The 17,140-nt window shown below is 42.7% G+C and overlaps 1 protein-coding gene across 4 annotated transcripts in view; it reads right to left on the bottom strand.

The window, feature by feature from the left end:
- Nucleotides 1-17,140, bottom strand: part of VDR (vitamin D receptor) — a 119,703-nt gene that overhangs the window by 94,324 nt on the left and 8,239 nt on the right. Inside the window, exon 1 of one of the 4 annotated variants that reach the window (XM_054012835.1) lies at nucleotides 3,148-3,208. The exons of the other annotated variants lie outside the window; for them this stretch is intronic. The gene's annotated coding sequence lies outside the window, so the exon portion shown is untranslated. Of the gene's footprint in view, nucleotides 1-3,147; nucleotides 3,209-17,140 lie in introns of those variants that run through there. 4 annotated transcript variants of the gene reach the window in all.

Raw genomic sequence — 17,140 nt, 5'->3', positions numbered from 1 at the left:
AGAACAGGCCAGACAAACACCTGTCAGGGATGGTCTAGATAATACTTAGTCCTGCCTCAGTGCAGGGGATTGGTAATGACCTATCCAGGTCCCTTCCAGTCCTACATTTCTATGATTCCATCAAAACAAGTTTTTTTCAGAATTTGTCTCATGGGAAATTTTTGAGATTACCTAGGAAACAAATTCCAGTTCCTGAGCAGCTTTACCTATAGTCTAGGATGGTCTCCCTTGTAGAGAAACAGCTGTAACTTTTTTTCTGACACAAGTCAGAAGACTGCTTGTGATGGTCCATCCTCTAGACATGTATTTCACAAATAAGTGTTGTATAGCAAAGTAGAAAACAGGCAGCCTTTGAAGGGCCTTTGCTCCAATGGGTGTTGCTGATTCTAGAGTAACTCACAAGAAGCTGCTACCTTTAAAACAAACAAACATACATTTAACGTGCTGCACTATGGTTTTACCGCAGCCTTCCCGATACTTGGAATGGGAAATAGAACTGTAAATTTAAAGTGTCACTCTAAAAATAGCATTATGGGATTTTATGGCTGTTTCTCTACATCAAATTTGCACATTTTAGAAGTAAAAAGACATTGCATACATATGCATGACTGACCACTTGTGCTTATGCATTACAACGATCACATATCAGTACAATATACAGTATTTTTCCTGCAGACTTGCATAAACATATGTAGTCAAGTATCAGGGGGTAGCCGTGTTAGTCTGTATCTACAAAAACAACAAAGAGTCTGGTGGCACCTTAAAGACTAACAGATTTATTTGGGCATAAGCTTTCGTGAGTAAAAACCTCACTTCTTCGGATGCATAGCCGAAGAAGTGAGGTTTTTACTCACGAAAGCTTATGCCCAAATAAATCTGTTAGTCTTTAAGGTGCCACCAGACTCTTTGTTGTGTTTATAAACATATGTAGCGTCTTGCAGTACTGTGTTCTGTGCAATGTACGCCCAAGTCCACACAAGTCATTTAAAGTAAATAAGCTGTCGTATATTGTGAAAGAAGGACTTAAGAACATAGAAAATAGCTGAACATTGACTGGGGTACATAGACCATTACGTCTGCAACCGAGTTAACTAAAGCTAACTGCCCCATCTCCTGAGCAGTACTTAAGGGACGACGAGTTATTGGTTAACAAGAAAATGTTATTTAAGTTATTAAAAAAACAAAACAAAAAACAAACAAACAAAACCACCCACATACCTGGCAGGTAGGCGATCTTGTATTAAAAAAGTAAGGCAATAAAGATCAACTGGACTACTACAACGCCGCAAGTATACGAAGGAATGAAAAGATTATAAAATGCTATCCATGTATCTTTGCAAGATACTACACTGAGTTATCTGGAAAATAGTAGGTTCTCATGTAATTAAAGGCTGTGCAGCAATGCTGCATTTGCAAAAAGAAGCACACTTGAAGTTGCACATCCAACTTTAATTTTGGCATGTCCTAACTTGAGCGCCTGCCTCCCGCCCCTGCCTCACGAGCTGTAACTTTTGCTGGAGCCAAGTCACACTGCACTCAATGGCTGTCATCCAAAAATCTGCAATATCAGCTACATCAGTACCTTCTCTTTTCCCCTGTCTGACCCACGAGACACACAAGAGAGTCAGGAAGTTCAAAAGTCAGGGTTTACATTGCAGCCCCAACTCAGCAACACTGCACTTGTGCTTTAACATAGCTACAAACATGCAAGAAGTGGGGAGAGTTACAGTTGCTACAAAAACCTAGAGACAGGCTCAAGCCACAGAATTTAGAGCTGGCTTCAAACTTCCCCCACATTTCCGAAAATCAGAAATGGAGGACTGGAAGGGACACCAAAAGGTCATCTAGTCCAGTCCTCTGCACTGAGGCAGTACTGGGGTATTATCTAGACCATCCCTGACAGATGTTTGTCTGACCTGTTCTTAAAAACATCCAGTGACATTGATTCCACAACTTCCCTAGGTAATTTGTTCCAGTGCTTAACTACCCTTACAATTAGGAAGATTTTCCTAACCGTCAAACTAAATCTCCCTTGTTGCAATTTAAGCTCATTACTTCTTGTCCTATTCTCAGTAGATAAGAACAATTTATCACCCTCCTCTTTATAACAACCTTTTACAAATTGAAGACTTATCATATCCCCCACTCAGTCTTCTCTTCACCAGACTAAACAAATCCAATTTTTTAAATCTTTCCTCGTAGGTCAAGTTTTCTAGACCTTTAATCGTTATGTCCACATCTTTCTGAAAACGTGGTGCCCAGAATTGGACAAAATACTCTAGTTGAGGCCTTATCAGTGCTGAGTGGAAGAATTACGTCTCGTGTCTTGCTTACAACACTCTTGCTAATACTTTCGAGAATGTCCTTCGAAGCGCTTGCAACTCCTTTCAGCTTGATATGTTCCACAAAAACTCTACTTTCGGTCATTATCCAAGTCATTTATGAAAATATTGATTAGAACTGGACCCACAACAGACCCCTGCAGGACCCCATTCAATATGCCCTTTCAGCTTGACTATGAACCATTGATAACTACTCTGAGTATGATTTTCCAAACAGCTGTGCACCAAACCTTACAGTAGGCTCGCCAAGGCTATGTTTCCCTAGTTTGCTTATGAGAGGGTCACGTGAGATTGTAACAAAAACGTTACTAACAATTCAGATACATCACATCTACTGATGCCCCCCCCTCATTCCTCAAGCTTGTTACCCTGTCAAAGAAGGATAGTAGGTTGGCTTGACATGATTTGTTCTTTGTTGTTGACTGCTACTTATCACCTTATTAGATTCTAGGTGCTTCCAAATTCATGGGGAGTTTTTTCGATCTAGATTTTTGTTACGGTCTCATGTCTTGTAAAATATAACTCAAATACAGTATATGAACTTGTTAACACTTGTATACTAACCTTACCACTACACTATTGGAAACTGGATATCCTGACTGAGAAACTAAATTCTCAACCCCATTGTTGCATTAGATTAGATGTCTGATTTTATTTATTGTTGGTGAGTAAGGATACTTGGCAATTATGAGGATGATCTGAGGAAGTCATACCTGGGTTAATTCAATTTTGATGCAACCTGAAGGTCTAAAACTGACAGCACATGGAAGAAATAAAACAAATTCAGTGGTGTTTTTTGACTCACCAATATAATCCAAGCACTTTCAGTTCTTAAGAATTGTGATGAACAGTGATATGTTCTGGATGAACCTGTAATGCAAAAGTTGGCAAAACACTATTCACTTCTGATACTACAACAAATCTCCTTAGGTAAGAAAGTGGAAAGATGCAGCAAGTCACTGACTTGCCTCTGTGGGGCCACTTGAAAGAGAAACTGCAGAAGGTCTCCATCAGATTTAACATCCTCCACCCATCTACTGCCAAATTCTTTGGAAGAAAGGCAAAGATCAAGTAACTAGTCTAAGCTTGCAGCTCTGCTAGGAGGTACACACACTGGAGAAAGCTGAACAGTGGATTCGGTCTCTACCTGCTAATTGGCAGATAGGAAATGTCTGGGATCAGATAAGTCATACGTAAAAAAGAGCCAGGCTAGTAGAACAGTAAAGTCATACAATGTGTCTTGAGAAAGACAGCCACATTAGAGAATGATTTTAAATAGCTAACCCGATCACATTAATCTTGATAGGTACAGAGCTAATTTTATTCCCCCCTCCTAAATTTCATAAACCCACAAAGCTTGGGGTAGGGGCAGTCACCCCTGACTGATTGTAATAAAATACTAAAGTAGCTATTTACAGAACACATGCAGTTAGCACATACATAATGAGTGGGAACATAGTTCAATAGTAACCATATATTTAGGCTTAGGAGGATTAGATTATCAGTAAACGTCAATTTCAACACACACACACACACACACACTCTTTCCATTGATAATTGAAATTTACAGATAAGAAAAGAAAACTGCAGTTTGAGAACTGAAGAGTTTGACTGAAGAAAGTTTACTTTATATATTTTGACATACAAAGGTAAAGCTTTACAACTGTTGAAACACAAATTAACTTTTTGAATCCAAGTCTCTACAGTTACTAAATATTTGACTCCCTCCCATAAATTTCCTGCAAGTGGGAAAATATACATTATTTTAAAGTATTTAACTATTTTTATCATACAGGAATTCAGTAGTGGTGCTGAGCAGAGTAACTCCACTGAGCTATTGAGATTGGTAGGACATACTGTTCTCAAACCCACCCACTCCTTTCAATCTCCCCCAGTTTCTAAGATACATACAGACCATAAACACTAAACTATTTTTAGTACGCAAGTCTGGATGTCAATGCAAATATATACACATTGATAGGCATTAGTTACTAACTCAGAAAGGTCCTGTTGTGCTTTTAGTTAAGTTCTGGTAGGCTTAAATCAGCAAATGAGAAAATGAAGTTCAACCTATTATCTAAAACTGCCATGTCATTCACAACACAAAGAGGAGAAAAGGAGCTCTTCAGGGAGCACATCAAGATAGTCAACAGCTATTCAAACTTTGCTCTGTGGATTAAAAGTCTGGCTCTTGCTTCACAAAGGAGCTTGATAGCCCAGTACATAGGTCCTAACTATCTCCTTTTCCCTCCATAGGGCCTAGCACAGGGGTGGGCAAACTTTTTGGGCAGGGGGCCACATCTGGGTGGGGAAATTGTATGCAGGGCTGGGGGAGAGGGTTGGGGTGTGCAGGAAGGGGCTCAGGGCAAGGGATTGGGGCAGAGGAGGGGTGTATGAGGGAGCTCAGGGCAGGGACCTGAGGTAAAGGCAGGGGGCTTAGGGCAGGGAGTTGGAGTGCAGAAGGGGTGCAGGAGGGGTTCGGGCTCCGGCCCGGCACTGCTTACCTAAAGCAGTTCTGGGGTGGCAGCAGTGCGCACCGGGGGCCAGGGCAGGCTCCCTGAATGCCTGTCCTATCCCTGGCCCCGCGCCGCTCCAGGAAGTGCTGTGGCCCCTGGGGAGGGGGGGGGGCCAAGAGGGCTCTGCGTGCGCTGCCTTTACTGTGCCTCCAGGTACCTCCCCCGAAGTGCCCATTGGCCGCAGTTCCCTGTTCCCGGCCAATGGGAGCTATGGGGGGGGGTGCCTGGACCGAAGGGCAATGCACGGAGCCCTCTGCCTCCCCACCCGGGGGCCGTAGGGACGTGGAGCCGGCTGCTTCTAAGAGCAGTGGGGGTGGGATCCAGCCCACGAGCCATAGTTTGCCCACTGGCCTAGCAGGTTCTTTCCCACTTTCCAGCAGTGGCTAGGGCCATTTACTCAGCATTTGAAATATGTACCAGACACTTGCTAGCCAGAGACCAGTATAAAAGATACAAAAAAGCAAATGCTTTAGAAAAATACTAGGTTATAACGGAATTCATACTAAATGCAGAGATTTGTCAGAGTTCAACCACCCCTTGTTTCTAAAGTTAGCCAGAAAAGATGAAAATATTTTGGACATATGTTGAGAATGCAGTCAGTGTCTCCTACGGCAGGTGTGTCATCAAGCAGCTGGAGGGTCATGCAGAAGGGGCCAACTAAAAGAATTCCTCCACTGAATATTCAAAAAAAAAAAAAAGGGAAAGGTTATGGTACTTGACATGGATCTGATGGCTAGAGTTTATGGAAATTCTTACCTACTTAACTAACTGATCCTAAAGAATGTGAATGTGATAGATGAGTTACAGCAGCCTCTAGATCTAGCTTTAAACAAAGTAAAAGCAGTGAAAATCAAGACCATTTTATAAACTACAAAGCTACTGAGGGCAATTACAAGAGGAACTCACACCGCTAATGGAGATGCTCCTGGGCTCCCACATTATACATTTGAAGCAACTTTTTAAAATGGTCACGGTAAACGAAAAGGAACATTTACTGGCATAAGCTCACTAGATACAGTTGGTATTTATTTACATGCACCCATCACCAGGATATCCCCCAAAACTTAAAGCAAAATTCAGTCCACAGTACAGTCTTCTCCTCTCTGTTATCACATTGCTAGAGTACATGAAATGTGTGTGTGTGCTAGTCTGCAGTTGGAAGACATCTGTTCACAGTGCCATTCAGAAGGTGGTATGGTCTACACTTGTTCATTATCTTCTGGAAGGGATTTCCAAAGCCAAGGGCCTGCCACAAAAGCAGCATGGTATCTGGGGATCTGCCAGTTCCAGAGTCTCCTGAGTCACAGAGAATGGCAGTCCTGTATTTTACCAAGGACCAAAATATGCCAGGAAGTGGACCTGGCACTGGATTGCGAGGCAGTGCTGAGCATGGAGGAGAAGCAAAGCATCCCAAAGGACCCAAGACTAAGGGCATGTCTACACTTACCTCCAGAGCAATTGATCCAGTGGTGGTGGGGGGGGTTGATTTATTGCATCTAGTGAAGACGCAATAAACTGACCGCCAAGCGCTCTCCCGTCGACTCCGGTACTCCACTGAGAAGCACAGGCAGAGTCAACAAGGGAACATCAGCAGTCAACCTACCGCAGTGAAGACAGCCTGGTAACTAGCTCTAAATATGTCGACCAGCTACGCTATTTTCGTAGCTGAAGTTGTGTAACTTAGACAGAGTTAGCTCCCACCCCCCCAGGGTAGACCAGGCCTTAGCCTGCACAACCTTTACAATCAGAAGACATCAGCCTCCATCAAGCAAATCATCCAAACACTTCAGGAAGTGTCAACTTGTTTCTCTTTTCCCATGATCAATTCAGTCTTGCCAATTGCCCTTTATTCAGGGGCTAACAATCTGCCTTAGTCACTAGGAGAACTAAGTGATAGCACTATCTGCATTTGACACGAAAGAGATAGAGCTGAAATAGCGTGCATGTTGCTGGCATTCGAGTCCAGTGTCTAGTGATCTTCTTTAGAGCTAATACACATTGCATAAAGGGAAGAGAGGACAGCCCTGCACGCTCCACAAGCAAACGCTCTGAGGGAGGAGTAGCAGCATCTGTTCAAAGGAACAAGTGATGCTAGATTAGTTGTGTTTCCTTTGCCAAGTCGTTTAAGTGAGTCAATGAAAATGTCATTGACAGTATCCAGAGCTCCACATTGATCCCAACTGCACTGGTAGGTACAGATGCCTGTTTTGGGTGACAGGACCACCAGCACTATCTCAGTGCTACCTCCTGATCTGAAGGACATTGGCAGAGGTCAGGTACAACTGGAGACTGCTCAGATACCCTCTTAACCCCCAAGTTAGAGCCAAGGTGGTATTTTAGAAAGTCATTTGCACTGAGCAAAGCTCACGAACTGGTTGGACTAGTCTAGTAGGTTGCTCTGTGAAAGAAGCAATGACCTTCTTCTAGCAAGGCATCCTTCACAGGCTTCCACCCACAGGGGTCTGAGTCACACATACTGGTTCATGCATTTCTCAGTGCTTCAAAGATTTCTAAGTCTGTAAGAGAGCGTGCTATATTCGCTAGTCAAAGGATTAGATTCCTGGAGCCCAGAGAATCAGTCTTGTATATGACGACCCTGGTCAAAAAAATCACTAGTCAGACCGAGAAGTCAGATATGAGCACTGACTGCAGTAATATGGGGCCAAGGGATGAAGTGGAAGGGGAAAAGAAGATATATATTCAGCAGCAGTAATCTGAAACTTCGCTTCCCATGTTGTCCATGCACCCTCTCCTAATTAAGCTCTTCATTCCCTCTACCCCTTAAACTGACTGTGACCATTGGGAATCCACTCCACCACCATAGAGGCTGGGAAATCAATGATGGGAATATCTTCCTTCCTATACCAAATATAGATATTAGAGAAAGCAGGGAGCAGACATATCAAAGGCACTTTAGAATCCAACTGTAGCAGTGTTGGAGCAACATGAGAAGCTCTTCAAATAACCGAGGTCATCTCACCAGAGTGGCACGCCCACTGACCCAAAAACACAGGAACATGGGGGGAGTAAGACTTTGGTCCCACTATTCCCCTGGATGCAAGCCTTGTGGACACAAATGAACTCAAAGAACAATTGCTAAGATGCTAAATAGCTATGCGCTACCTCACCTTGAGCTCAGAGTCCTCTGAAAAATTTCTGTCCTAGAGCTGGTCAAGAAGGAGAGCACTTAAGAGTGAGAAATGTTCTTAAAAGTTAAATCTGTGCACCATTAGTCTCTATGAAACACCATCTGTACTGCATAATATTTGGCATTTAGAATAATCTAACTCAAACCCATCCACAAATAAGCAGATGTCTGTAGAGACCAAAACACAAATAAAGGCAGCCGGGGAGGAAGATTTAATGACACGCAGTTGGACAAACGTGGCAAGTAGCAGTGATTCTATATTTTGTTTTTAAATTTCCATTTCTTATCTAGAACAATTATTTTTCCAAGCTACTTTTTCCACTGGGAACTCTGCCTTTAGCTTAGTCAACATGATTTCCATACTGATATTAGTATCCATGTAATTGCACTACCGATCTGTTTATACCACCGCATCTCAGAAAGTAGCAACACATTCACATCCAGCTCACTGCAGGGTATGGCAAGGACAGCACAAGGGGAAAGTTTTGTTCTTCAGAACAGTTTCACACACCCTTAACCAGAAGAATTAGCGTGGGAAAGTGAAGCGCCATCACGGAAGTTCTTTTTAACAGCATCCTTCATATTAACCATCCCATAATACTTTAAAGTTAAATAATGCCGTTGCAAAAGTGTGTTGGGGAAGGAGAAAATGTGGGTTGGTCTACACTGGCCACGCTAAAGTGTTGCCATGGCAGTGCTTGAACGCGGCTTGTGTAGTCACGGCAGAGCACTGGGAGAGAGTTCTCCCAGCGCTCTAAAAAATCCCACCACCACGAAAGGCGTAGCTCCCAGTGCTGGTGCACTGTTTACACTGGCGCATCACGGCACTGAAACTTGCTGCCCTCAAGGGGGTGTTTTTTCACACCCCTGAGTGAGAAAGTTGCAGCGCTGTAAAGCACCAGTGTAGGCAAGCCCTTCGTTTTAATCTGAGATTTCAAAGGAGATGGACATTAGATCATCAACTTGCTCAGTTACAAAACTATAGTTCACAACTACTTTACTTGCTGGAGCAGTCGTCGAGCGGATAATAAACTCCCCCATCTCCTTTCAAATCTCAGGTGAAAACAAAATTTTGTTCCCCAATTTCTTGCTTCCTCAGCTACTTGGCCAGATTAGTTATTGGCACCTCTCACTCCTAGCCAGCTAGGTTGCCCCATTCACAACAGTCCTTTTTCTTTTAACAACTTTATTTCTGGACTTCTTAGGCGATGTAGCTCTCTTTTCCCCACATCTCATATTCCAAAACATGCAGGGAAGAATAGCAAAAATTAAGAGGTGGGGAGGAGTTTCCTCTGTGTTAAGCAAATCCTACACTCCTCAGAATTTTAAATATCTTGAGAAGATACAAGAATACATATAAACCATTAAACTAAATACCTGTATCGAGGGAGAATTCATTGTCATTACCAAACAAACAATTAAGCAGATGAAGGAGAAACAGAAAGATGCACGGACTAAAGAGTTTCATGCAGCTTTTTAAACAAAAAATAATCTTTCAAATATTATGCCAAGCCCCAAATGTATTCATGATAGGAGGACCATATCCACAGCGGATTTAAAAATCAACAGCATTCCACTGAAGCCAATACAGCCATGTTTGATTTACTAGCTGAAAGGCTGGCCCAGAGTTTGGAGGCCATCAGAGCTTTAATTTCAGTAATTCCCAAAAGAAAGGAAGGAGAAAGGTTTCACAAAAGCCCTTCATTCCGTCACTTCAAATAACAAATGCAAAAATGTACGCCAAAACAGACAGACTAGCGAGAATAACACATGCTGTGACCCGCAACAGTCAAGTGGGAGAATGAGAACCAGCTAAAGAGCTGAAGACTTGAGTAATTTAATCCAAGAAGTTGAAATCAATATACAGTTCAGCTCTGGCAGTGTCTGACAAGTGTGCATGTATACAGCCCTGAAGAACTGAGATGTACTTAAGGCAAGCATGGTTTGCTGACAAATTATTCAAGTGATATTTACACATTCAGAATTGTAGCAATTAACAGTGGGATGTCTCACTGATTCCCTCTTGCTCAAGGCACTAAATATAGAGCTTCTGTAGGAAAGAGTTCAGAATTCAAGGTCTATCGATCAAGGACAAGATTTATGAAGTGGCAACCCATGCAGAATATGCCCCGACAGTCCTAAGATTGCCAGTTGGTTCAATAACCTTTGAAGTTATAAACTAATTCAGTAAGATTTCAGGAGATAAAGTAAATAAAGAAAAAAATAAAGTGATGCTTTTAATTAGGTAGGACCAGAAGAGCTGCATTTTCACTGCAAGCAAAGCCAAGTGAGTTATGGCTGGGATTTTAGGCATCTTTAAACATCACAGACCGGTTTGGCTAAACTGTGGCTCGCAGAGCTCCCCCCCATTCTCCACCTAGCAGACTTGGGGCGGGGGGGAGGGAGCTCAGGATTTCTGCCTTGCAACAGGGTGGTGGGGTAGGGGCATCTGCCCAGAAAGGAGGCAGGGGGGTCGTCTCAGGGCTTCAACCCCGTGGGGCACGCCTGCCAGGGCTCTGGTTCTTGAATTTCTGAAGGTTGTCGTATGTGGCTCGGAGGGTCAGTAAGTCATAGAATAACACCAAGTATAAAAACAAGATTTCCTGGCAAATGGACCCCTCCCCCACAAAAAGACAAGGGAATTTTTGGTCAGTGCAAGCAGATACTATTGATGTTTCTCCCTCCCTCAACACATCTGACCACAGATATTTTGACCACACAGATTACTCTTTAAATGGAATATTCAGATCAGCTGACCCAGGAAATTCCTGGGTCCATATAGAAATCTCTGCTGTAGGTAGAGCAAAGACTTTTACAGTAGGAACTTTAATCCTGATTTCACATCCTGAGAGCATTTGATGGGGTTTCATGACATAGGGCTTAACTATAGTCTTAGCAGTCCCAGTATCTCCCCATCTGATGAATGTCTCCCACTTAACTACCCCCTTCAACTTCCACTGGTGAGCCAATGGATCTACAACCCAGCAGGGCGCAGCGTGACACAGAAGTGGCAGTTTGGGATGTGAATGGTTCATCAAACATTATATGCCATTAGTGGACTGGCTGTGTGACTCTCCCTCGGAGATGGGAACTCAGGAGTACAGCTGGTCTTTCCAGCACAGCACTGGGCCTCAGCTGGGAGAACGGGCAATCTTGGGCAAAGTGAGACAGCTGCCTACATCTGAACACTGCTTTTCCTCAACCTGTCCCAGGAATTCTCAGAAGTCGCTTCCCTCCCCCTGGCTGTGGGTCTCCACTTGGGCTCAATCCTTGTTCTCTGATCGCATTCCTTCCCTGGTTGTCTGGCTGTGTTTGATAGAAAACCTATCCACGTAAAGGTGAGCCCATTTCACAGCTGCAGTTACATTTCTAGGATTTGTCTATTAACTGAAGTTTTAGGTCAGGGCGGCAGAGTTTATAGAACTATTCTAAACCCACTGATTCATTGGACTCATTAACCATGGAAACCCTCCAACCAGCTCCCCACTTTCTTACATACCCCTAATCTGGGCTGAAACCTCAGCCCAGGTCATGTCCCCCCTTTTCCCCCCAAACTGCCCCAAAATATTCTCCTACAAACTTCAGGGGCCAATTTAAACTTTTGTAGCCAGATAAAAAATGTGAAAAATCAGGACAGGGAGTGTGTGTGGGGGGGGGTAATAGGTGCCTATATAAGAAAAAGCCCTGAATATCAGGACCGTCCCTATAAAATCAGGACATCTGGTCACCCTAATTTAGAAACACATCCATGTCATCCCCCCTCTCTAAAGCAGGGAAGTAATTTTGAGTCTATGCTACCCACTATGGTTCTTCTGGCACAGTTTCTCCTTGAGCTGACGTTGACAATCCTTGTCTCTCGCTCTCCTAGTGCTAGTTTTCCTTCTCTTCTCTCTTGCACTGATGCTGCCCCTCCCAGCCCGCTCTCTCTTGCTCCAGGTCTGCAAGCAGCTGGACTTCCAGATGCACTCTGCCCCTCGCTAGTTGTTGCTTCTGCTGCTCTAACCGTCGAGCCATCCACAATTCCTGTTGCATCAGTGCCTTCGATCCCAATGGAACACAGTTACTGTCAGCCAGCTTTTCTCTGGCCTCCCTTCAAAGGAGTCAACTCCAAGATTTCCCCCCCCCCCCGCCTCCTTTCCCTTCTCTGGGCTCTGCCAGTGGGCTGGATGTTCCCTGCGAACCTGGACAGTCATGCAACTACAACAAGTCAACTAGCTGTGTCTTTGTACAGTCCTCAGTACTGAGCTGCCTTTCTCTGCATAGCTCGTGGAGCTGCTTTTTCTTTAACTATTCATAGTTAGTTTTCCCTGCCTCTTTTTGCAGTCCCTTTTGGGAAAGGGACTACAAGACTTTTCTCTGTGCTTTCCCCTTCTGTGGTACTTGCTTTGACTACTGTTCGCACTTATGGTAATTCACACAGTCATACATCCCACACACACTGCCACCCTATACCTCATAGGTCAGGGCCACTGCGCCTGTATTTCCCCTGTGTGGTCCCCCAAGAACTGCTCAGGCCCCACCTTTCTTGGGTAGACATGCACCTCTCTCCCACTCTGGCCCAGGGTTTTTCCAGGCTGCACAGCTCCCTGCCGACACAATTATCCCCAGAAAGCCAGACTGCATAACCAAGCCGCTTCTAAGGCTATGAAAAATGTAACTGCCTGCAGTTATAAGTTATCACACAGCTCTTCAGAAGCAAGCGTATTATATTGCAGGAAATTAGGATATCGGTCATAACATATTGATGAGGACATCCAGATTTTAATTGTGCAGTACTGCTTGTTTGGGAATCCAAGGATGACAGTGGATATTCACTGGAGAAAGAATTTCCCCGAAAGTCTTTTGCAATTGTTTATTTTTAAAATTTAGACTTGCAAAATAGAATTTCTTCCAGTACAGTGAAAGCCAGGAGAAAAATGAAAGCGTCATTGTGTATTAAAACAGTAAATTGCACCTGAAGAACGAACATCCAGTGTGGCCTAGGTTTATCTGCAATTGTGATATAGCGCAAGACACTGGATACGTGTGTAATTCTACTACAAGCAAGTCTGGGAAATAAAGTGTAATACTGGAATATGGCTGAATGATATTCATGGTCCCCAGATTTGGGTAAGTTGAAGATTATTATGACCTATCTGAAATTTTAGATTTTATCCACTAGTATGGTTGTTACATATAGATTTCATATTATAGACTAGCAATGGTGTGTTGCAACACGTAGCAACTTGCTCTTGGGTCAGGAATTGATATTTATGACAAATGGACAGTGGGGAATGAAAAAGAAAACAGCACGTATAACTCCATCCTCAGCAAACTATACCTGCCTCTAACAGAGGTCTGTCTTTTTCTTACTCTTTTGCAACACTTTTATAGCTCAATGAAGTACAGTTGAACTGAACTGTATGTCTTGTCACTGGATTCACAGTGATCAAGTTAAATGTTCAGCAGGTTTTTCCATGGATGCCTGAGATTCTGAAGCAATACACAAGCTTTATAATTCAAATTAAAACCCCCCAAACCTCAAATTACATGGCCTAACTTTGCACAGCAGTCTTCTCTGCTATCTTTGTGCAACTTTGATACATAAACTAGATACCCACACTTAATCACTAGACAGTCACCCAGTGGCATGTCTCTATTCAGGTGAAGATTAATTACCAGCACAACTATGAGCCCTCAAGTTGTCTTATTATCCGAGCTGAAGAACGGAAATTTCAGTATTCCTCAAATCTCTCTAGAGAAATTAATTCTACTCCCCTTCCCGATCCCAAAGGAGACCAGGACTGAGCTACCTTACAAAAAATTAATCTGTTTTGAGTCAAATCCTCAAGTAAACCAGATTATCCAGAAAGCCAGAAAAAACTGTTTGGACTTGTTATTATGAATGTACAGTATTTTGGGTGGTCACAGGTTCACCTCACCCTCCTTGCACTCAAAACAAGTTTGGTTTTTCCATCAGTACCAAGGATTCACTGTAGGCATAAATTTACACCGGATATCAACACCCACCCACATCTCCAGTCCAAATCCTTAACAGTAAGATAAAGGTACCTGGTTACAAATTGTTATATTACATACAGGATCTAAGACATTTGAATCCAGAGATTAAGTAGTTTATAAATGGAAGATTTTCAAATGTCTTTATATTGTGACAGTGAAACACACATTTGACAGATTTTTGAAAAACACGTACAAGTCTATTCTTGATGTCATGGATACAAGTACACTCCCACAAGCATTTCTATGGGTTCAAATCTTAAATTATGTTAAATCTAAATACATTTTAAAACAAAACGTTCAAAATAATTTAAGAATATGAGAATGGCCATACTGGATCAGAACAATGGCACATCTAGCCCAGTCTCCTGTCTTCCAACAGTGGCCTGTGTCAGATACTTCAGTGATTCATTCCATCATCCAGCTCCTGGCAATCAAGAGGTTTAGGGACCCCCAGAGCATGGGGTTGCGTCCCTGACCAACATGGCTAATAGCTGTTGATGGATCTAGCCTCCATAGAACTTATCTAAATCTTTTTGAACTCAGTTATACTTTTGGCCTTCACAACATTCACTAGCAACAAGTCCCCAGGCTGACAGTGCACTGTGTGACAAAGGTATTTCCTTTTGTTTTAAACCTGCTGCCTATTAATTTCACTGGGTGACCTCTAGTTCATGTGTTATGTGAAGTAGTAAGTAACACTTCCTTATTCATTTTCTCTATACTAACCATGATTTTCTAGATCTCTATCATATCCCTGCCTTAGTTATCTTTTCTAAGATGAACAGGAGAGATTAAAATGACTGGGACTAATACGGAAGCTGTTCCATCCCCCTAATAATTTTTGCTGCCGTTCTCTGAACCTTTTCCAATTCCAGTACATCTTTTTTGAGATGGGGTAAACCAGAACAGAATGCAGTATTCAAGGTGTACCATGGATTCATATAGTGGCATGATGACATTTTCTGTTTTGTTATCTATCCCTTTCCTACTGGTCCTAACATTGTTAGCTTTTTTGACTGCCGCTGCACGTTGAGCAGATGTTTTCAGAGAACTATCCATGATGATGATGCCAAGATCACTGTCTTGAGTGGTAAGAGCTAATTTAGACCCCACTATTCTCCACACCACCCATGTGCACTACTTTGCATTTATTAACATTGAATTTCCTCAGCTATTTTGTCACACAGTTCTGTGAGATCCCTTTGCAGCTTTTCATAGTGAGCTTTGGACTTCACTATCTAGACTAACTTTGTCTAGTCTGCAAACTTTACCACCGCACTGTTTACCCCCTTCTCCAGATCATTTATGAATATGTTGAACAGCACAGGTCCCAGTACAGATCCTGGGGGGGGGGACACCATAATATTTATCTCTTTCCATTGTGAAAACTGACCATTTATTCCTTCCCTTTGTTTCCTGTCTTAATTCTTGAGAGGACCTTCCCTCTTATCCCATGACTGCTTAGTTTGCTTAAGATCTTTTGGAGTGGGACCTCTTTGTAATAGAAAGAGAGCCTGAGACCTGGCATAAGGCCCTGTTGAGATAAAGCAAAGTTAGCAAGAGACCAGCTATAAGCAAAAGTCAGGCCCTGTTACAAAGCAGATGCCTGCTTGCAGGTTCACTATCCAATATCTAAGCTTGGCAAACACTCCTAGGCACTGAGTATTCACATAAACACATTCCAGAAGGGTGACACCAGAACACCCCGATACAAGGTTATGGTGTAAACACACTCCCCCGAAGAGGATACAGGGACACAGTGACCCCTCCTAAAGATAAGATCAGGATGATGGATAGAGATGTTTTGATAGAGCCTACAGGTACAAAGTAAAGGAAGGTAACTAATCACATCAGAAGGGCAATATGTAACATGTCTGTATCAGTGTATAAAAGAGGGGTCACAAAGGGAGCGTCTGGCCGTGAGGAAAATCAGAAAGTCCTGCTGCTCACTGAGCTGGTCCATTGTTATGGGCATACATGTATTAAGTGTACCTGGAGCACGTATATAGCGCTAATACCGTGCTTTGTCTGGAATCAACCTGGCTGAATGCCTTCACCACTGAACAGTCTGTGGACTCCTTGGGCCATTTGATTGAAGGATGCTGTACAGGTACCATGCAGAGAGAACATGCATGCTAACAACAACTGACAGTCTTTGACAAGTGTTTTCTGACAGTCCAAGTACACTAGATCAACTGATACAATTCAGTTTTTATAATCAGCCTGATAATTCTGTTCTTTACTATAGTGTCAACCAATTTGCCTGGTACTGAAGTTAGCCTTACGAGCCTGTAATTACCAGGATCACCTCTGGAGCCTTTAATAAAAAAAAAAAAAAAAAAAAAACTGGCATTACATTAGCTACCCAGTAGTCATCTGGTACAGAGGCTTTTGAAGCAATAGGTTACATACCATAGTTAGTAGTTTTGCAATTTCATATTTGAGTTCCTTCAGAACTCTTGGATGAATACTGTCTGGTCCAGGTGACTTATTATGGTTTAATTTATCAATTTGTTCCAAAATCTTCTCTACTGAAACCTCAATCTGGGACAGTTCCTCAGATCTATCACCTAAAAAGAATGGATCAGGTGTGGGAATCTCCCTCACATCCTCTGCATTGAAGACGGATGCAAAGAATTAATTTAGCTTCTCTTCAATGGTTTTGTCTTCTTTGAGGGCTCCTGATCACCCTGATCATCCAGTCGCTCCACTGATTGTTTGGCAGGCTTCTGGCTTCAGATGTACTAATTTTTTTGTGGTTAGATTTTGTTTCTTGCTAGTTGCTCTTCAAAATTCATTATTGGCCTGCCTTATTACACTTGACTTGCCAGAGTTTATGTTCCTTTCTATTTTCCTCAGTGGGATTTGACTTCCAGTTTTTAAAGGATGCCTTTTTGCCTCTAGCCACCTCTTACTCTGCTGTTTAGCCATGGTGGCCTTTTTTTTTTTTTTTGGGGGGGGGGGTGGGTCCTCTTATGCTTTCATTCTTAATTTTGGGATATACATTTAGTCTAAGCCTCTATTTCAGTGTTTTTAAAAATAGTTTCCATGTAGCTTGCAGGCATTTCAACCTTGTGACTGTTCCTTTTAATTTCCATTTAACTAGCTCCCTCTTTTTTAAAATGTATTTCCCC

The sequence above is a fragment of the Malaclemys terrapin genome, chromosome 23 (assembly GCF_027887155.1).
Source record: "Malaclemys terrapin pileata isolate rMalTer1 chromosome 23, rMalTer1.hap1, whole genome shotgun sequence".
Lineage (NCBI taxonomy): Eukaryota > Metazoa > Chordata > Testudines > Emydidae > Malaclemys > Malaclemys terrapin.
The sequence above is the reverse complement of the archived record's forward strand: the minus strand, read 5'-3'. Positions and strand labels throughout refer to the sequence as shown.